The sequence below is a fragment of the Rhagoletis zephyria genome, unplaced genomic scaffold, assembly GCF_001687245.7.
Source record: "Rhagoletis zephyria isolate East Lansing unplaced genomic scaffold, Rhagoletis_zephyria_1.1 Rzeph_scaffold_01927, whole genome shotgun sequence".
NCBI lineage: Eukaryota > Metazoa > Arthropoda > Insecta > Diptera > Tephritidae > Rhagoletis > Rhagoletis zephyria.
The window spans coordinates 23,878-46,975 of record NW_016159011.1 but is presented as its reverse complement, the minus strand read 5'-3'; the positions used below and the strand labels follow the sequence as shown (position 1 = coordinate 46,975).

Genomic DNA, 23,098 nt, shown 5'->3' with positions numbered 1-23,098 from the left:
ATCCATGTCCGTCTGTCCGTCTGTCCGTCTGTCCGTCTGTTTGTATGCAATCTAGTCTCTCAGTTTTCGAGATATCCGGATCAAATTTGGTAGGTGGGTGTATTTTTATAATGTATTAATCATTTGTCGGAACCGGAAGAATCGGACCACTATAACCATATAGCTCCCATACAACTGATTGTTCAGATATGAGATTTTTCGTTATAACTTCATCCATTTATTCGCTAGCGACACATGAAATTTGCAGCGTACTTTCACCCATTATCACAGAAGACTTACAGTGAAAATATACGAAGATCGGGTCACTATAACCTGCAAGCCCCCATACAACTGATTGTTCAGATATAAAATTTTCCGTTATAACTCCTCCATTTATAAAGCTGGGAACAGGAAATTCCGCACTGTTTTCAATAATTATCAACAGTGATTGTTTAGATGCGATTTTTTATATAAGTATGTAACTCCTCTATCGATGTATGCAGATGTATTCAAAATCAGTAATCTGTCAAACTAAAATTTGCAGATGTTCATGAAAGGTATGAAGCCTTCTGTATAGCCGAAGACAGCGCTGCTCTTACTTGTTTTATTTCAAAAAGACATTAATACATACTGTGTGGCAATGTGCGAAAACGAGCGAAAACAATAAATGTCATACACATACATACATATACAAGTATTCCAAATTTTTTACTACTTTGTTTTCGCATGCAAATTCTAAATATAAATGTATGTACATATAAACAAGAGGATAATTAGATAAGTACGTGTGCGGCACAGTAGTGAGAAAATAAATAACAAAAATTTACGATCAAGCGGTGAATCAATTGCCATTGTGAAGATTTTGCCAAACGCTGTTTTTAACCATCATTAGTCCCTTAAATTACAAACCTAATTTGTCCTTAGGGTAATTTTTGACCCTGTGAAACTTAACGGTTTTTTTTTGATTGGACAAAATCTTTGGAGCTGAAGCAGCTGATTATTGTTTGGTATTTGTCTTTCGTTTTTCTTCACATTTAACACATATTACAGGTTTGTTGATCTGGGCGGCATTGTTTCGACGGGGAACTATTCCTCCTAAAACCCAATGAAAATTGAAAGTTTCTCTGTTAAGTGAGAATAGGGTCCTTTATGATCCTTGGGTCCAATTGGTAACAATAGCTAAAAAATATTTTAATTACAGTGTAAAATTCTATGGTAAACAAAATTTTAATTTTTTAGAGGAAAAAATAAAGTAAAAAAAGATGGATTGATCGGACTCAAAATAAGTGAGAAAATCGGATTCAAAAATTAAATTTTGACCCTAAGGACTAATGAGGGTTAAGACAGAACACACAAAAAAAATTAGTGTAGGTTGCAGGTATGGTCGAGTACAACACGAAAATAGGTTTCTTATAGCTCCTTATGCCTCCATTTTTTTAATAAAAAAACCGTTAATTTCCTACATGATGTACTTACATATGTATGATAGCCCGTAAAATTATGTATAACCATATATTCTTACACTTAGGTTGTTGGGAGTTTTCATTGGGCAAAATTTAAAAAAATCACAACTTTTCTCCTTTTTTTCTATGAAAGTGGCCAAATGTGTAGTATTTTCTCAAAAATATATTTATTTTCGAACAAATTAATACTTCATTTAATGAAGGTGGATTAAAATTGTCCAAGTTAGGCAATTTAAGTAGAAATATGCTTTTGTATTAATCAACAATGGCATTTAAGCGTGGCGACAATGTTCTCTAGTTCGCATGGATTTAATGATACGAGTCGTATCATAGGTGTGCCATTTCTTTATTGCTAACTGTATGAGTATGTACGAAAGTACATACATACATATTGTCGTTTAAAGTACAAAACCGCGTATCGTCATTCTGCAAAACCGCGTCGCTGACATTTGCTGCGAAAAAATTGTATTTGCTCACTCAAGCTCTTGGCTCAATCCTTATCCATTCGTCCTGAAATAAACTAGCCAGAAATGCGATTGCTTTACGAAAAAGAGAACCATTATAAAATATGAGTGTTTTCAATCTCTAGAAAATAATTTATGCAACCTCACTTACGCGGTTTTGCATTTTCTTGATACGCGGTTTTGTACTTTAAACGACGATATGTATGTGTCAGTTTATTATTTTTCTTATACCCATAATATATAGATGAACTACTGAAATATGTGTTAGGGCACGTGCGTGTGCTGATGAAGACAGTTGGCCTCAATTGATAAAGTAAAAAGTTATATATTTTGCAAACGCATAAGCAGATATGTAGATATGTGGTATTTACCCAGAAAACAATTAGATTTGATATACATTTGAGAATGCTTTCAAATCAAGGCCCTTTCTCAAATTTTAAACGTTTAAAAATGATTTGATATTTATTTGAAAATTGCAGCTTTCTCAAAAAAATGATTGAAAAGCAAAAAAATAAAATATTTTTGTAACGCAAATAATTTCATTGTATAGTTTAATGTTTCTTAAATCTGCACCCAAAAAATTTTTTCATTCGTATACTTTCAAAGAAAAATAAAAATTTCAGAAACAATGCAAAAATGTTCAATTGTTGATTAAAAAGAAACGATTTGGAATTTTGCAACAAAAATTACATAGTGTACAGTTCGACTACAAAACACGGCGTTGCCTAAATATCATTGAAAAACATTAATGTTGGTAAATTCGATGCCCACTTGAGGAAGCCTGATCCTATAATAAAGTGCAAGTTTAAAGTCACTAAAATTTACCAATGTTTTTTTGAGACTTTTTTGTCCCCGGTGTTGCGCCAAAAACTGCATACTCAAAATGTTTTTAAAAAATCTAGTCGAAAAATTTTAAATTTGGATTAAAACTTTTTGGTATTTCTTGCATTTTTCCGAGTTCTGTATGAAATTAAAAAAAAATGATTCTTGTGGTTTTTGATGTTAAATGAATTATATGTAAAAAAAAGGTAAGAACAAATTGCTTTGGGAAACATAAATATATAAATTAATCAAAACGTCGGGGTATTTATATTTTTGACTCTGAGTGTATTTTCAAAGCACTTCAAGGTCAGTATGTCTCTGTTGCAGATGTTTTTTACACCAATTTACAATTACTTCGAATCAAATGCTGACATAGTTAATTGCCCAAAGTTAGATGATTTTTCAACTAATATTGAACTATTTGCAAAGATATGTATCAAAAGTGTAAGCATTTGGCTTATCTCAAGGAGCCTGCTAGGCGATTGTACATCAATTTGAAGTTAGTTGCTACATAAGCAAAACTAAAATACTTTATCTGAGGTAATTGGTTGGGATATGTCGTGCTGGGAAACAAATATATGAATATATATATTTTTATTGTATATTATCTTATTTTTTAATTTAACTTTCGCAGAAAAGGCAACAAAGGCCATTATTTTCCTTGTTGGTATTGAACTTTTTATGTAAGAGCAGACATAAATTTTCTAAAGATAATTCTTTTATAGCTGTCTATTCGTACATGCAAACTTATTATATGACACACCTTTTTTAAAGCGAAAAATACGTGCTTTAGCTATACAATTAAAAAACCACACAATACATACGAGTAGTTAGCAATAAAATTCACTTACGAAATTGGTTGGGACTCAAGAGTTGGGCAGCATACGAAATGTGCTAGGAGTTTGCTGTCTCAATTACGGAATTAATGGAATCATCGGCGTAGCCAGAATGAAATTTAGGGGGGGGAGGGGGCTGGACCCTATTAAGCTGGCATTTCAGGGTACTATTTTATATATATATAAAAAAAGTTTGAAAGTTAGGGGGGGAGGGCTCGAGCACCCCCCTGCCCCTACCTGGCTACGCCCCTGAATGGAATGTATGTGACTTTTATAAATTTGCACAGATGGAATATTAACTTTTTTAAATTTATTTATAAGCTATTTATATAAGTACATACATTACGGTGCAATCTGTCTGACATTGCAAAATTCAACACTTCAGAGTTTATTACGGCTAGTTTATTAGTTAATGCAAGCGAAGCGTCAATTGCTAAGCGGTTACGTTAATTCACGCCTTCGTTGGTGCGTACGTTGATTGCTTGAGTACAAAATTTTTTATTTATTTTTTTCTCTTTTCATAACCGCAATCTACAAATTACTCGGCCACTTTAGTGTAATATATTTGGTTATCAGTCATATTATAAATTTGGACCCTACATACTTGCAAAATGCAATCATCGACCGTCTCGCAACAATCGTTCCACTTCTTTCACACTGCTCTCAAAGCTATTTACTTTTTCCTGTTTTTTTTTCGTAATTTTCTTGATTATCACAATACGTGATTTGCTGTAAGTAAATATATGTAACGCAATAGCCAGACAAGAAGTTAAACATTGTTTTAGTTTTATTTTGTTCTGTGCTAATATTATTATTTTCTTATTTACCCTATATTTTTGTACATACATATACTAAATAGCACATTCGTGCACATACATGTACATACTACATATGTCCACGCTCTGGCCTCATGGGCCTTATGAAAAAAATAAGCCGTGGTAAAGGGTGTTTCGTTTGGTCAATTCAAACTCAATTTATGTTTGCTATTTTTGTTAAACTTTTTTCACTGTTTCTATAGGAAACTAATAAGTACCGTAAACGGTATGAATTCTATATTTAAGACACTATGCACTTTCATTCGTTTGAGCGGAAATTCAAATGGAAATTTTTTTAAATGAATGTAAAATAAAACAGCACAAAATAAAATTAAACATTTAAAAAAGACGAAATTAAAAAATTAAATATAAATTTAGTAAAAGGAATTTCCACTAGACCTTGAAATGAAATAAGGACGAAAAAATTTCGACAAATTTCGTAGATTAATTTGCAACAAAAGTTTCAGCATCATACTATTTTAAAATAAGTGAAAAACTTTAAGTAGTTTTTTTCTTCTTCTAGTGGTAGTTGAATCAAAAATATTATTTATAGAATTCATTTATAGTATCCTGATGGGAGCAAATAAAAAATTTTTCTTACAAACTTTAGATTGACTCTGCTGCAGACACGAGGTTAACGCAGAAATGAGACGCTATAGAAACAGACTTTAGACTTTTATTTGCAAGGGTATTTCAATAGCCAAATTATGTGATCAGATTTGTTTGTCATTTAGTGCTTAGTCGAACTCTGGTGTAAGGAACTCTTGTTTTACAATGTGGAAGCAACATTTTTTCATCAAATATTTTTGGTTTCAAAATCTGAAAATACCTACCCGTTTGTTTACAGTCCCTAAAATGAAATACCGACAGCAAAAAACAAATGCAATTTTGATTCCTAAATGTGTGATGACTTTTATCATTGCGAAACTATTTCTTTTTCTATTCAAGTTCTCACTTTCTTATTGGCATTGTATTCGCACACATTTGCTTATGTCTACTACTGATCGGTGAAAAAAAAACAATTTATTTAAGTGTTTATGGCACTTACTAATTGAAAAACTTGGCGAACTGTTTGCTTACTTCCAGTATTCGCGGTTTATAATAGTGGTGGCAAAATATCGATGGCACTATCGATGGTTTTGGTTTTTTTCACTATCGATAGTTATTCAAATAATGTGATAATACTTTTATATAAAAGAATATATGGCAACTAAGTATGTTAGACCAACGTCATCAGTAGAATCGAAACGAATGTACATGAAACAGTTTTAATAGTAAATGAAAAAAGATTGCAACTAAAACCTAAAAATGAAGACATGCTATGTTTCTTTATTAAAAACAATTGGCTTTAGAAAGCAGAATACGTAAATATGTTTAGATTTTTAAATCATACTTTCATTATTAAGGTAGGTCCTTATGGTCTTTAAAAACTATATTTAACGCAATGGGGCCTATTCGTAGTCAAAAATAAGTTAGTACATAAAGTTAGTTGTAGTTTTTTGACATAATTTTGGATGGGTTATCCGTCAATAAAGTTACAAACAACTTTAAATACCAATTTAGTTTTGACTATGAATACCCCCAATTAGATTTTTATTTTTTTTGGAATAGGCGCCTATCGATAGACTATCGATAGTTCAAAAAAATATCTCTCACCACTGGTTTATAGTAGTACCGTCTGCAGGAAATTGACATAGATGGCCACATGTATATTATGTACATTAGGGTGGCCCAAAAACAGTTAAGTCGGAATTGTAATGCTCTTTTAATACTAACGATTTTTTATTGGTCCACCATTACATTTTTCGGGGGTTTTTAGCTGGCCTATAAATTAAAGTTGCGATGAAAAAATGGTTAAATCCAATAGAAAATTATTGATTTTTAAGAATTCTATACCATTTCTGCGAAAAGTTGTTTTCCCCATATAAAATACATGGAAAACTCTGGGCGCTTTTCAAAATAAAAATATAGGAGTATATTTTTACGTTATAGAACCATCCTAGGGGAGTGAGAGTATAAAAATTCCGACTTTACCTTTTCACATGCATTTTTGGACCAGACTAATGCGCAAAATACATACGTTATATGTTTGTACATATTCATATAGGGGCGTCCTTATTTTCAGCTCGGGGATTTGAATATCAAGTGTCCAACAAAAAATTTAACATTTAATTTAATTTATGTAATTAATACACCTGATACATCCAAAATTATATTTATCTACATAGGTATATGAACATATAAAAAACTTAGCGGTTGACCTCATCTATCATCTTAAATATAATTCGTTCAATAATTATGAGTAGTGAAGAAAATAATTAACGAATTAACGATGCTATTAAATTTCTAACCACTAACGACATCCCTAAATTAGTGAAAGTACTCGTGCATAAGGTGTGTGTTCTGTGCTCGTACGGGAAATATCATATGCCATAAACACGCGACAATTGTGAAATGTCAAGATGGATCGCAAAAGCGTATTATATCTGCGGTTTTTACTCTTGTTTGACAGGTATGTTAAGAACTTTTAATCTTATCTTAAATAGTAAACAAGCGGAACCCACATTAGGGTGGTCAAAAAGCTCACAAGAAAATAAACTTTTAAAATTTTCTAGCTGGCGTCTTTGTGTGAAGATTTCTGAAGATAAATATTTTTATTCGATCAAAAAATGCTTATTTTTTACGAATTTGTAGCAACTCTACAAAAAACAAATATTTCCCCCATACGAAATATACATATATAAGGAAAACTGCAAAGCGCCGGTGGTGCGACATTTTTCAGTTCTGGGAGTGGCTGTGAAAAATCTAGCACCAAATAAATAAATAAATTATAAGGCATTTTGCTATAAGTACTATACATAATATGTACATATGTGCTATGTATATACATACATATTTGTGTACACATGGAATTATAAATCACAGATATCGGGAGTCTCTTTATTTGCTATTCTTGCCACTCGGTCGTACTTTCTTTTTTTTTAGCACCTACATAAATGTTTACGCAGATAAATGTGCTTTTCTTACGTACGTACATACTAGGTATAAAATGCATACTTGTATATGCGTCGATATACATACATATTTATTTTAAAATTTAGAAGCGAATGAACCCACTTGAAGGACGGTTATCGGTCGTCTACGTTTTACTTGATATGGATTGAATATGTATATATATTAGGCTGGGTCGATTTATGTATGGGGGAAAATAAAAGGCATTTGTCCGTATTGTAATAGTAATATTATGATGTCTTAGGTCTAAGCCAATTGTTATTGGCCACGAAAGATTAATTTAAAACTTATCTTTAGCCCGCGCAATTGAATCAAAGGGTATGAATTTTGAAAATGAAACTTTGGCCTTTAATATCTATGGAATGCGTTAATTGTTATATTTAAACAGCACGGTATATCAAATTAAAGGTTATTAAGTTTAGTACCTCATGTTCTTTTATAATTTTTCAATAAGTCTACAAGTTTTTAAGATATTAAGATAAAACTTACAAAAACTATAATATTCCCTTATGAGTTTTCAATTCTTCATTACTTCAGAAATCAAGTGAAAAATACAGACAAGTGAGACGAGATGTTTTTTCAAACGTTTTAATGTTTTCGGATGTTTATATAATAATAACGGACCATGGACTTGATCACGTCGATTTGGTCAGTTTTCAAGATCCTAGTGAATGAAGACAAACATGTATTTTCAAAGATCAGGGATCGTTTGATAAGTTAATAGTAGTTTCAAGCATAAATATAAGTATTTACATACATTAACATAGTACAATTAGGGTAAGAAACGCCCATTTTAAGTCCATTTATGCAGTCTTGAAAATTGGTGCGAAATGGTTTCATTAGTCACCGAAGAACATTTTTCGCGGTTTCTAAATGTGCCGTTATATGAAAGTAGGGGACGTGCAATAAGTGTTTAGATGTACGCAAATATTTTAGTTAATTCCATTATGTGAAAAAGTGACTGTAGGTAAATGCAACATATCCTGAGAAATCCTTTTGAGGACTCTGCAATTGGACGATATTGCTTTGCACTCATGTTGAACGAAAAAAGGTCACTCCCTCGCACACTTTTCTGTAATTCGGTTCTTTTATTTAAAAGTTATTTATACAATCGATGAGAATTTTTTTTTTGTATAAAAAATGGAGATCCACTTAAGTTTTTCGTATAACTTTGATATATGTTACTCGATCGGTACGTAATAATTACCAAATCGAAGGCGAGACTTACTGTTATTGATTTATGATAATAATGTGATTAAAATCGTTCAGATTATAAACAAATTATTTTAAAATAAAAAAAAATTTTGAACAAATTTTTTTGTAATTTTCCTATATTTGTAATTTTTAAATTGTATGTATAAACATAAGTAAACTAATTAGTGTTTCTAGAAGTTGTGCCTGTTCAGTGTTTCCATAGTCATTCGCATAAACAAAATTTTTCCACGATGATGGAAAATAATGGCTTATCTATAAAAGCTACCGAAATTGTTCCTAAATTTGCAAAAATTTGCAAACTATAGCTAATATTAAAAAAAGATTAGAATATTTGGAACCAGCCACCTAAATGCACGCCAGCAATATTAATGCTGTTCTTTACATCGTTTGACTATAGGCCAGTGCAATTATCAAAAGAACAATTAAAAGTTTATTGAAAAAAGATACATTTGAGATTAATGATAAGCTAAAGGGCTGCGAGAAATGATATTTGACTTTATCCTTTGCGTTAACTGATTCATTATCTAATAATATGTACCAAACCTTTTTGCTGAACCCAGAATTTTTGACAGGAATTGGTCTTATTCGACTAGTGTGCTGTGGGTCACTTGGCGGTCGATGCGCGGGCTCTTACAATTAAAATAAAAGACTAATATTTTGCAGGCTTGTTGTTGACTTCATGGTACAATATATTTTCACTATTACCAAAGGATTTGAGAAAAATTAGATTTTCGACCCGCCCTAATGTATATGTATGTAAGTACATAAACACACAATCTTAAGTACCTACTATATGGATTCGCAATTCCTTGTAAAAACTAAATGCAATATCAAGTATGACACATAACATTACTGCAATTCTTCAAAACTTTAAAAAGATTATCTAAATATGTATGCACTTAATAAAGTTAAATTGAATGCATTCAAAAAAATTTTGTAACGCCACGCGTTTAGTGTTTAATTTTTCTGAACGCTTCGTCGACGGCCACATACATTTGTATGTACATATCGTCACCTAAAATGCAAAAGGCCATAACTAACATCGTCGCTGAAATGCAAAAAGTCTTAGAAAAAATTTTACGCAAATCACGTTATTTTTATTTCGTAGACGTCACAACGATTATGATTTTGTTTTCTTTCGATTCTAAGGTATTGCAAATATAACATACATATACGTACATACATACATATACATATATGTATGTACGTAGTATATATGTATGTATGTTTAATTCAAATCCAAATAGTAAACAAACGCGCCCAATTGTAAAACATTTACATATGTACATACTTATGTATGTACATTGGGGTGCCCATCGAAAATGTTTTTTGGAAATCTCAAGACCCTACCGACTAATTTTATTCGTTTTTATGAGAAATATTATTGCTTATTTTTATAGATTTTTTAAAGTTCATTTAGAGATCGCAACGATTTTGTAGATTTATGAATAGATATTTTTGATTCATCATTCTTTGAAATTTCCAAAAAAAAAATAAATAAAATAGGACAATATCGCTTTAAAAAAATTAATTTTTCCAACGGATATACAATTGTTTTAAAGTTAATACAATCTTTAGTTTGCTTTTATATAAAATTTTGTTAACTTCATTATTTTCTATTCAGGGTATTTTTGTAGATTGTGCTCCCCATGCGTAACAATTTGTGCAAATCGGTTGACTTTGCTGGTCATATCAAACTCGTGTCCTTTCTTTGCGGTAACGTCCGAACATAGATTTCGAAGGCAAATACACCGGCATTAATAAAAATAAAAATTTCTATTATTTTGTTGTCACAAGTAATGCTATAAACCTTTCCTTATACCACACGAATTTTTAACTTATAATATTTTTTTTCGGCACAAAAGTTAATAGGAACGTCCGAACGTAACGTCCGCAACGCTATAAATATATCGTCGTTTAAAGTACAAAACCGCGTATCAACAAAATGCAAAAACGCGTATCAACAAAATGCAAAACCGCGTATCAACAAAAGGTTAAAACACGTATTGAGGTTGCATAAATTATTTTATAGAGAGTAAAAACACCCATCTTTCAAAATTGTTATATTTTTTATAAAGCAATCGCATTTCTGGCTAGTATATTTCAGGACGAATGCATAAGGATTGAGCCAAGAGCTTGTGCGAGCAAGTCCAATTTTTGGCAGCAAATGTCAGCTACGCGGTTTTGCAGAGCGAAGATACGCGGTTTTGTACTTTAAACGCCGATATACATATGTAGTAAATATGTTAGCAGAAACATATGCGAACATTTTTGCGATAACAAAGAGGGAACCTTATTGTCTCAGACACTATTTGTTTACTTTAATTTTTTTCACATTAAAAGGCAAACATTATTGTCGGTGCACGTACTATGCACATTAGGGTGGTCCAAAATGAATTTGGAAAAAGTAAATTCCGAATTTTTAAGCTCTCACCCGCTGGAATTATGCTAAATACATATATCGAAAAAATATACCCCGGTTTTGTTTTGTTTCGAAATCAAACCTTAATATCTTCCCATGTATTTAATATGGGACAAACCCATTTCTCGGGGAATTGGTGTAGAATTTTTAAAAATCAATAATTTTGTTCTGTTTGTCTTAAGCAGACGTTATGGGGTACCTATAAAAAATAGTTAATATTAAAAAAAAAATGGTTTAATATACCATTGGGTATTATTTTTGTTCTAAAGAGAAGCAGAGTTTTCCGATCGGTAAATATTGGTTTTTAAGAAATCTTTACAATTTCTACGAAAAATGTGTTTTCCCCCATGTAAAATACATGGAAAACTTTGATCGCTTTGAGCGACCTCTAGATTTTTTTGAGGTATACTTTTTTGTATATGACATTCCTAGACCACCCTAATGGGCATACATACATACATATGTTATATAAAGTTTATATTTGTCGAACTTGAGATAAGTACATCTTCAAGGCCGAATACAAAAATTGTATTCTAACAAGTACCTTCTTTGTGAAGGAAAGTAAATTGAGATTAAGTAAGTCTGCTTATCAGTGAGCTACAAGTTGGCCACAAAATAAAACAGAAAAGCGATGCAACCAAAAATAAAATAACCGAAAGTAAACTGGTAATTATACTGTAAAGATAACATACATACATAGTGACAAATTTAGATACGCTTTAAAAATAGCACACTTTTGTCGCTTAGAGTAATTAATGCTTATCAGATTTAAAAGCATTGATTAGCATAGATAATTATAATTTTATCTACAGCGTACTGTATTAGAACTCATCTGTACTGTATTAGAACTCATCATTGAGTAATTTGCGAACAGGGGAACAATTTTTTTACCACCAAAAAGAAGAAAAATTTTTATATTTTCATTAATTATTCGAATGACGGATAAATTATTTTATTTTTTGGATAAACTAAATTACTAAATATTTATTATTTACGAATAACGAATCGTTAGTCGAATAATTTTTGCCCAACTCTGTTGCATAGGTCCATTGTCTTGTGGTATTTATTAGAACAGTCTACATATATTAGTCAAAAAGCTAGAGCACGTACCAAGTGCCGCCCTTGTTTATCGTTATCTTGTGTATCGATTAGCGTCGTTCCCCTGGATATTGCGGATAAAACTGCCGCAGTAGACTCCTTAAACTCGGGGTATGTGCCCTCAGAGATCTTTAGAAACTTCCTCTCATACTTGCAGAAATGAATCGGTGCGTGCTGTGGCAGCCTCTGGAACAGAGATTTAGTAGACATATTACCGCATGGATAAAAGCCGATTGGTAAAGTTGGAGATGACGTGTTCTGTTAATACCGATTAAAACGATAAATATCTAAAACTGAAATTAGAGCTCTAGGATCACTTATGGTTCGAACGAAACTGGAATGCCTTGCCTCTATCTCTCTCTTGAATGCCTCGGATTACTTCTGAATTTAGCTGAATTTAATTCCCGGGCATAGGAATATTTATTGCAGGGAAGTTCATACCTGTTGTATTGGTAAGGTTAGGCATTATTGAATTAATTTCTCGTGACAGGGAGGGTATACTATTTCATTTGGCAATCTGAGGACCTTTTCTCGAATTTGGGCTTTACTCAAATTAGCGAGCGATTGCCGAAAACCACGACATGCAAAGTCTTTCTGCCTGATAGTCGACCGTGGTAGGTCAGGTCATTAATGCTCCTTTAGTTAGCTAAGCGCCAATTCTCAGTTGTGACCGGAGTCTAGGACGGGTACTGTCTTATAAGAAACCGATCAGTTCGCCTTAATAGCGTTTCAGATTCCCATTGCCGTAGATGTGTAGAGGACGACGAGGTGGTATCATCTCAGCATTTCATTCTCAGTTTCTCTGATTTCGTACGACTGATGTTCAAGCGTCTCGGCTTGTATATCATCAACGCTCCTGCAGAGCTTTTTGGGGTGGACATTATGTTGAACACCAAGAAATTTTCACTAACAAGTTAATGCAGCTACCGTTTCAAGAAAATCGATTAACTGGCAACACAATGGATAACATAAAAAAGGTCTAAGTGACCCCCTAGGCGGGTGACCCCCCTAACCTCGTATAGTATGATAGGTGAAGGTGATTATTTTCTATTGTTAAGCTCGAAATCTGAACATAAGATTTAACTGGGCGTATGTTTATTCTTTTTATTTGCAAAAATACATACATACATACATTCTAGTTAGTATGCAAAGTCGATTCTGGAAATCCTCTTACTGATCAACAAAATTTTCATAAATAGGAAAGGGGAGAATTTAAGAATAATTAGAAACTCGCTTTGAATATCCGATTTCATGTATGACTGACTTGATTTCATTTTTGTGCAATATACTTATGTATGTGCCATATATATGCATGTATGTATGTACATTGTTATTCTCGACACAAAGTAGAACGAGATCTCGCGTAAACAAATGTAAAGGTTATTAGCTGTTATGAAATACAGCAAAACAATATTGCATTCTTTTTCATTTCATACTTTTTCGACAATATTTATTAGAACAACTGTTTAAATACACCATACACCGATTCATACATATAAATATATGTATGCAGATACATATGTGTTTTTTAAAGAAATGGAACAAGGGAAATTAAAAATCGAAAAATGTGAGTCTTATTTTTCTGCAAATGTCATTTCCACTCTATTTTAAAATATCAAAAGGCTTTAAGGTAGAACTTCAATTATCACACTTTTCAATTTCGGTGCGGAAGTGTAAGGTAAGTTAGTGTGTCTCTATGGAAACTAGGAAACTAATCCNGAAAGGCTTTAAGGTAGAACTTCAATTATCAAACTTTTCAAGCGTTTTGAATTTCGGTGCTGAAGTGTAAGGTAAGTTAGTGTGTCTCTATGGAAACTAGGAAACTAATCCTAAAAGCAAAGGTCGAAGAGCCTGTGAAAGTTTCCAAATTTTCAGTTATAGGTTATAGCGGAGCAGGTTATAGCGCCATTTAAGAAGAATAAATACTTACTTAAAGGCAGACAACAAAGCATAAAAATATTTAAAACATTATGAAATAGGAAAACTTTATTTTTCGGAAAAAAGCATTATTATATTCCGGAAAAGCGTCAAACGTGAAAGCCGGGGAGTTGTAGTTTCTAAATCCTGCAAAGCCCCAAAAGCTCCAACAGATTTACACACACACGTACATACTACGGCATTCAATCCCGAAGTATTTTAACAATCCCGGGATTTCGGGATGTAAAAATTCTTTTTGCATTTTACAGTCGGTTCGCCTTTTTCAAACCACAAAGATTCATTGTTACCACATTTGGTCGAAGGGGAGCATAATGCCGCTTAGTAAACGTGTCCGTATTTTAATGTTTAAATATTTTCATAGTATCCTTAAATATCTATATTAGGCCTGTTTTATTCAACCATCACAATCAAATAGCTAAATCTTGGTTAAATAAAACGAAATTAGCTTATTTCCTATGTTAGCCTAATTTTGACAGTTGTTTGACTGCAAATAGTGTCAAAGTAAGTGTTTGCCTCTTTCTGATTGGCTGAAGGAGAAAATTTCTGATGCTGAATGGCAATGCCTCTTGTTAATATACAAGCCAAGATAGCTTTTCATAAGCCAATATAATTATGTTGGGTAAGTCCTCCATACAAAATTAGCTAATAGCTTAAATTTCTGGACAAATAAAACACGGCTATTACTTGTCAAAAGCATTTACTCATACCTATTTGCAGAAATCCTTTCATAAAAAACGCCAAATAAGTAAAATGAGGAACAACTCTGCCACACTGTAAAAGCTTGTTGTGTTTTCAATTGCTACCAGATTTTTCGTTTTTACACAGTTCTTGCACAAAATGTTCGAACAAGTACAGTTATTCAGGCAACTCCTGAAATTCACTTCCAAGTTGAAATGGCTCAAGTTCACTTTGAATGAATCAGTTAAAATCTTGGGATCACGGAGCTGTAATCCCGGGATGTCAGGACATGGAAAAGTGTCCAGGATCTCGGAATGAAAGAGTTTTTTCTGCGTCACGCAGAATTCTAGAAGAAAAACGTAGATACACGACTGTTTGGTGAAAACTTCGACTATAAAAATTTCGAGCTCTTTAATTATATTTTTAGTTTGAGTATGCAGATTTGTAGCCCATTCAATTTTAGTAAAATAAAGGGCAAGTTTAAAGAAGCTCCGACTAATCTTTGGTTTTTGGCAACTTCTTTTATGACGATGTCAGTCAAGTTCTTCCATACAAGGTATGTTCGACGATTTTTTTTATATGGATAAAATGCGCAACACCTTCAATTTCCGCAATTCTTCATAGCTGAATATTTTAACTGCGTTACCAACGTACCTAGAATCGCGGTGACAAGNTGTTCTTCCATACAAGGTATGTTCGACGATTTTTTTTATATGGATAAAATGCGCAACACCTTCAATTTCCGCAATTCTTCGTAGCTGAATATTTTAACTGCGTTACCAACGTACCTAGAATCGCGGTGACAAGAACTGGTAACATTTTTTCGTAATACAATTTTCCGGTTACATAATCTTCGGCAACGTGCAGAATTGAGCTGTTAATGCCTAGTGGAAATTCCGCATTACTCCAATTGCTTTATTTTTATTTTATTTTGATACGAAATAAAGCCTGCTAAGTACTATTTTCCTTTAAATATATATAACTTAAAATTTAGCGCAAAAAAAAATCAATTTTCATGCAAATCAGCCTATGCGGTTCCATTTCTACAATACACCGCGTAAAAATTAAATCGGCGTAATAAACAAATATTGGCAAAGGAAACTTCTCACTCGTACGAACTTCATATGTACATACGCCCATCTTTACAAAAATACATACATATGTACATTAGGACGGTCCTTAGTTATATGAAGAAAACTAAAGTGTTTGGATTCTCGGTTTCATTCCCTAGAAATTTGTGAATAGCCTAAAGACTAAACTATGCAAAGTTTTAGGACAATCAAAAAATATTTACGGGCCTATTCTGCTTGTTACCGAACATTTTGACACCGGAAAATTTTTTTACCAAAAAGCACCACTTCTTGTAACCGCAATTCTAAGTACCTTGGTAACAATTTAATATAATCAGCAATTCAGCTATGTAGTTTTGTATGAATTCAGGTGTTGCATACTTCCCAGGCAATATTTTGTTACCTGCTTATGAGATGGTAACAAAATTTTCCAGTGCGCAGAATGCGAAAAGGGTTTAAAAATTTCGATGAAATTTATTTACCGGTAAGAAAATTGTTGTTACCAACGCAGAATAGACCTGTTAGAGGTGGCTCAAAGCGCTCAAAGTTTCCCATGTATTTTAAAAGGGGGAAAAACTATTTTTCGTAGAAATTGTATAGAATCCTTGAAAAGCAATATTTTTCAATGGGCAAACTCTGATTCTCTTCAGGAGACTTCAAAAAATACTACCCAATTGGTTATTTAAAATTTGTTTAATATTAACGATTTTTTTGGGTCCTCTATTGCATTTTTTAAAGGTTTTGAGGGAACCATAAAAAAATTGTTAATATAATAAACTTTTGAATAAACAATTGGTTATTTTTTTGAAGTTTCCTGAGGAGAAAAAGAGTTTGGAGATTGAAAAATATTGATTTTAAAGGATTTTATACCATTTCTAAAATTTGTTTTTTCACCATATAAAATACATGGGAGCACTTTTATCCACCTCTTAAATCTTTTTTGGTTTGACCTAAAACTTTGTATAGTTAAGTCTTTGGGCTATTCACCAATTTCCAGGGGGTGAGACTGAGAATCCGAGCTGTTTTCCAAATAAGGGCCATCCTAATGTACATATCGTCGTTTAAAGTACAAAACCGCGTATCAACAAAATGCAAAACCGCGTATGTGAGGTTGCATAAATTATTTTTTAGAGAGTAAAACACTAATATTTTAAAATGGTTATCTTTTTTTTTATAAAGCAATCGCATTTATGGCTAGTATATTTCAGGCCGAATGGATACGGATTGAGCCAAGAGCTTGTGTGAGCAAAGCCAATTTTTGGCAGCAAATGCCAGTTATGCGGGGTTTTGCAGAATGACGATACGCGGTTTTGTACTTCAAACGACGATATGTAAGTATTATACATTAATTGATCGTTTAAGGTAATAAGATAAAAGTAAATATGTACGTACATATGTATACAATATGTAAGTTCGCTACCAGTTTCTTACACTTTTGCTTTTCAAGTTCAACAAACTAAATTTAGTAACAGCTGGAAGTGTCAACTCTGGCAACCTGTTTTCATGCATACACATGCACTTTCCTACAATAACATCATTATCGAATATCCAAATGAGCCAATGAATGACCTTGAAAATTTAAAAACCATAGAAATGCAGTTTTCCTTAACTTCAATAGTCAGCGGTGGAAGAAGACAAGAAATAAATTTGTACATACATACATACATACATATGTGGAACGGGTGTGTCAAGGAAGGCTGTCGTTTTACATTGTCATTCCTTTTATAGAACAATTTCATAAATGAAACCTTTTTGGAAATAAGAATAGCGATTAAATAACGTAAACAGTGCAACAAAATGAAAAAAAGTATTCCCTGGGGTCTCGCCTTATTTTGATCAGTTTTCGCTACATATTTATATGCCAGGGGTGGGCAAGGCCGAGGCCGAAAAGAGTCACTTGTAAATTCTAAAAGCTAAAAAAACAATAAAAGCAAAGTTGCCACGATGCAATTCCTACGTACAATCGCCCGCTGATTCCGAAAGTTGAGTAATTTTTTTATCCTATGGATAAGTTTTCGAGATATTTTCAATTTACCTTTATTCTTAAAACAAAAAATAGCTCCACTTAATCACGTATATCTTACGAAACTAATCTAACAATCGTAATACGTCGTACGGAAAATGAAATCCAACAACTTTTCGATAGATCTGATAGTTTCTGAGAAAATAATAAATCACTCCATATTTTTTTTTATGAAAAAATTGAAACAAATTAAAACCCTAACAAGGGAAAAATTACGGTTTTTTTAAATTTCTTTATTTTGTAAGAATGACCGTTCTTTAAAAAAAATTAATGAAGAGAATAGATGAATAAATAAGAAATAAAGGAATGGTAGGATGAAAAAGCGCAAGGATTTTTTGTATGAAATATTAACAGAAAAGAGAGTTACCCAGGTATATATGTCGTATGAGTAACATTCTTTCGTGCTCATTTTTCATACAAAAAATCTTTGCGCATTTTCATTTGACCTCTCATTACTTTGTTATTTATCCATGGATTTTCTGCATTAGTAGTTAAATTTTTTTTGTAACAGAACACAATTGCATACACAGAATCTGTTATTTAAAAATTTTTCTTTCTGGTACAGTGCCTTATCTTCTTTTAATTCCAAAAACTCCAAATCTTCTTCGGTTTTCTTAAAAAGGAGTATTTCGGAAATTGTAAATTCATTCCCATTTATGTTACATAAAGAATGGTCTATGATCGTTTTTAAAAATCTGCTTATAAATCATGTAGTTTTGCGACATAGGGGTACAATTTATCCTCTTTGACAAGTGCAATATTTTTTTCTAGCCATGGAAAATGATGAAAAATTCTTTTTTAGACCATGTATAAAAATATGTAGTTTAGCTTCAAAACTTTAAATAATTTGCGACAAATCAAAAACATTTTTATTCTCTCCTTGTAGAGACAAATTAAAGTTTTGCAAATGTTTCATCATTCCAATTCATTCTCCAATTGCGGGTAATGTTCCGATCTCAGTTTGCGTATATATAAAGGGAATAAAATAAAAAAACAACACAATGGAAAAGAATGTCCAGCAAAGAAANTCGTATATATAAAGGGAATAAAATAAAAAAAAACCACACAATGGAAAAGAATGTCCAGCAAAGAAACATGCATTTTAAAAGGTAAAAAAGCTTGTAAAAAGAGCCAAAATGTTCTAAGCAAAGAGTGAGTAAAAAAAGCCGCACTTTGCTAAGCATAGGGCCGTATTTGGCTCAAAGAGCCGCGTTTGCCTACTGTTGGTATATGCCTTTGGTTTATTTAATGTTTAACATTTTTTTTATAAAAGTCTAGCTAGTTCTACAACAAACATCATATAAATCTNAAAAGTAAAAAAGCTTGTAAAAAGAGCCAAAATGTTCTAAGCATAGAGTGAGTAAAAAGAGCCGCACTTTGCTAAGCATAGGGCCGTATTTGGCTCAAAGAGCCGCGTTTGCCTACTGTTGGTATATGCCTTTGGTGTATTTAATGTTTAACATTTTTTTTTTATAAAAGTCTAGCTAGTTCTACAACAAACATCATATAAATCTACATTTCAAAATTTGTACAAAAATTATAAAAATCCAAAAAATTTTTACCAAAATTTCAAACATTTTATTCAGAAATTTTTTTGGTATTCAGTTAAAACCAATAAAAAGTAATTGTAAGTGGCTACAAAAAACATTTGATTTTTATATTTTTTTGGTGGCGGTAGCATGCAGCTTTTTCCACGCAAATTATGTGCGATAATTATTTATTATATGGAAGAGAATGCCTAGCACCGTCAACAAATGAAAAAAACATCAAAAATCAATTTATCATAATAATTTTTTTAAAGTTTGTAATTTTGATGAAAATTGGTTAAATTAGATATTATATTTTATATGAAGTTAGAAAATCCGATTACCATAGTTCTGTTATAGAATATGCATTTTTTTTAATAAAAAATTAATGAAATTTAAATAATTCAAAGATCAGGATTAAAAGCGGGCGCTGTTTAAGTTGCCGGCAATGTATACTAAATTAAGCGCACAAAAAAATAAAAACAAATTTTTGTTAAACAGGTAGGCACCCTGTTCAGGAATGGGAAAATAAACCAAAAAAAAACTCGTTATCTATCAGTTACCTACTACCTTACATCAGCATCAATAACAAATTCAAAGTGGGTTAACGTGGAGTAGCGATTTGCTTGCCTTGTGGCGCTAGCATAAATGCATTTTGTATGACATACATACCCACATATCTGTACAAGTGTGCGGGAAACAGCAGTAAGCGTGTAACACATTATCAGCTGTTTTAAAATGCAGTTGCAGTCTAGTCGCAATGCATTTGGCTTAATATGCAATTACAATAACAAAATATCCATATATAGTGCAGTATTCATTCATAACAAAACTTGTTGATTTACAATTTGCTTCATTGCCAGCTATTGTCAGTGATGACAGCAGCGGCGAACTGTCAAAATTGACAACCTGCAGTGATGGCGTGAGTGTATTAGAAAATTTTGTTATGAGCATGTGCAAAGAATAAAATCTCAAAGTAAATATACACACACGCACATGCATGCAAACAGCACAACATCGGATGGAAGAAGTGGTCATCCAGCACATTTTTCTGATGACACAAGATTTTCATGCGTTCCGAAAATTTATTGTACTTGAACTGAAGTAAACTTAAATAATATCTGAGGACATCTTGCAATTTTTTAAAATACTTTGGCAAAGCCAGCAATCATCGCAATTTTCGAATAACTTTTTCTGCCATCAGTAGAATTACATATTTACTTACCAAATTATAAATCTACATCCTATGTACTATGTAGTATGTATGTTTTAATATGAAAAGCACTGCTTTTTCATAGTTGCTGCTTAATTAAATTCATGATTCGACTAGATGATGAAACATTTTTGTTTAAAAATTTGTTGCTGTAAGTTTCGACTGCATGCTTAAATGTAAGAATCACTCATTTTTTTTTTATTTATTAATTGTTTAGCTGTGTTTTCCGTTGCTTCTGTTGCGTTATTCGGCTTGTGCGCGTAGCTCTCTTGTTTTAGTCATTAACAAAATGCTCTTATCTATTTTTTTGTAACACGTGTAACTTTGCTTATTTTTCGAAATTTATTTATGTATATAATGTTATGTATTAGTACTCCCGTTTCATCTCGGGTGCCGGTAAATTGTTTACCACTGGTGTTGGATTGTTGGTAAAGGTAATGGCGGAAGGTGTTTTTTCGTTTCACCATCTATCTCAGCTATTTCTTTATTCTTCTTATTCTTTTGGGTGTGATTAAATGTTTTCTGTCAATTGTTTTGTAAGATATTTTTGCGCGCACAAACCCCGATTTGCAGCGAATGAATTCTCGCAGCGACTTTCTATTATCGTATGATTTTTTCAGACGTCCATTCGATTTGATGGTCAAGTAGTGACTGCAAACTTGACGCTGTCACATTTCATGGGTATATCAAGAGTATGCATATATAAGTATGTATGTATGTACATATATAAGTATGTACCTACTAAATTTTAAATACACGCCGATTTTCTTATGGTTCACACATACATACTACAGCGGCAACATAAATACATACATCTTTCAGGTTGGACCCACATTGCTATTTACTATTTTATGTCTGTTGAACAATTTTTCAAAAATTTTAACTTGAATTTATTTTTCTTTTAATCAATTTACAACTTAAAACTATTTTCAACCATTAAAAGTGCATTTTTTTTTTAATACAACATGTATATTACTACTCTTACTAGAGCTGCGTGCACATATTTATTTACAATTTCATTTGCAAATTGGCGTATTCGTAATATTGTTTATGCATGTGTGTGGTAGTTTTTAATGATGAGGGTGCTCTTTAACTTAAGAGCATTTGCTATTGCAAGAGAATAAATTAATGATAAGAGCGGTAACTGCAAAAGGGCTTACCAATGCACTGTAATAGGAGTAGAAGAATCGTACTAATTCTTCTTTGTGTTGGCCATACTCCCCTCGAAAATACNCGTGCTCTTTAACTTAAGAGCATTTGCTATTGCAAGAGAATAAATTAAGCGATAAGAGCGGTAACTGCAAAAGGGCTTACCAATGCACTGTAATAGGAGTAGCAGAATCGTACTAATTCTTCTTTGTGTTGGCCATACTCCCCTCGAAAATACAATACTGGCTTCTACATAGCTTTTTTCGAAGCTTCAAGTGTCAATTAATTTTTAATTTCTTACTTATTCTACGCTGTATAGCACCGTGCAACAGTAAATTTTACATAAAAAATCAATATATGTATGTATTCGCGAAACTATGGACAAAATAGATTAAAACTGCGTCTTTAGTTTATATCTCTGACGTTAGTATCTTTTTAAATATTTAAAAAAAAAATGCAAGTAATGTATTCTACATACATATCTTGTGGGTATTAAAAAATATAATATATAATTAATAAAAAATTATTAAATTTTTTGGTGAATTAGCACAAATGGGTATGGAATATGCCCATATTTGTCCTTGAATATCCTTGAAAATTTCCAATATTTATTGGCCTAATAATGGCTTGTGGCCTCTCTACCTGGTCTACCCACTATGTTGAGTTCGCCGCGTAAACTGCTGTTGCTTTTCCACTTTTTCATATGTCAACCCGAAAGCAACAACAGTCTGGTGTTGTAAGCTGGAGTCGCGGGTTCGAATTCCAGTGAACTCGATGAAGTAGTCTGATGAGAAGATGTGGTGATCTCCGAAATAGAAGTTATAACTTCTACCATTTATAAACTACTATATCGCCCTAACCCGCTTCGCTGAGTGTATATAGTTTTTGCGTGTAATTTATTTCATTAAATCTCAACATACTTAAATTAGGCCAAAAACAGGAGAATCCATTTTTTTTTTACCAACCCTCTTTAAAATATTTTCCAACTAAAACCTTTTTCAATTTCTTTCGTCTGACACCCATGTCGTGATACATATTCCGATTGATACGCATATTGCAGTAATTCATTTAAATGAATTGAATATAATTTTTTAACGGGCGGCAACCCTTGTAAAACATCTCAATAGTGTCCTAATTGTTCAATCGGAAGGTTTCTTGACAATCTGTCATATTTAATTTTTCAGATAGCTTGCGTATAAATAATTTAAATTTGACTTTTCAAACAGGTGGCAACCCCTTTCAAAATATTTTAAAACCCTTTTGGGCATCTTTCGGTTGAAACCCATATTTTTATACAAATTCGAAATAAATAATTCCCCTAATTTAAGTTGAATTTGATTTTTTAAATGAGTATGGAATTGATTTAATATACATA

The 23,098-nt window shown here is 32.2% G+C and overlaps 1 protein-coding gene across 3 annotated transcripts in view; it reads right to left on the bottom strand.

Annotated features, from left to right (window-relative positions):
• The window catches only part of LOC108365600 (glutathione-specific gamma-glutamylcyclotransferase 1), a 42,169-nt gene extending 20,951 nt beyond the window's left edge, over nucleotides 1–21,218 (bottom strand). For all 3 annotated transcript variants that reach the window (XR_001847957.1, XM_017619666.1, XM_017619667.1), the window contains exon 1: nucleotides 20,587–21,218. The gene's annotated coding sequence lies outside the window, so the exon portion shown is untranslated. The remainder of the gene's footprint in view (nucleotides 1–20,586) is intronic.
• Nucleotides 21,219–23,098: the final 1,880 nt, after the last annotated feature.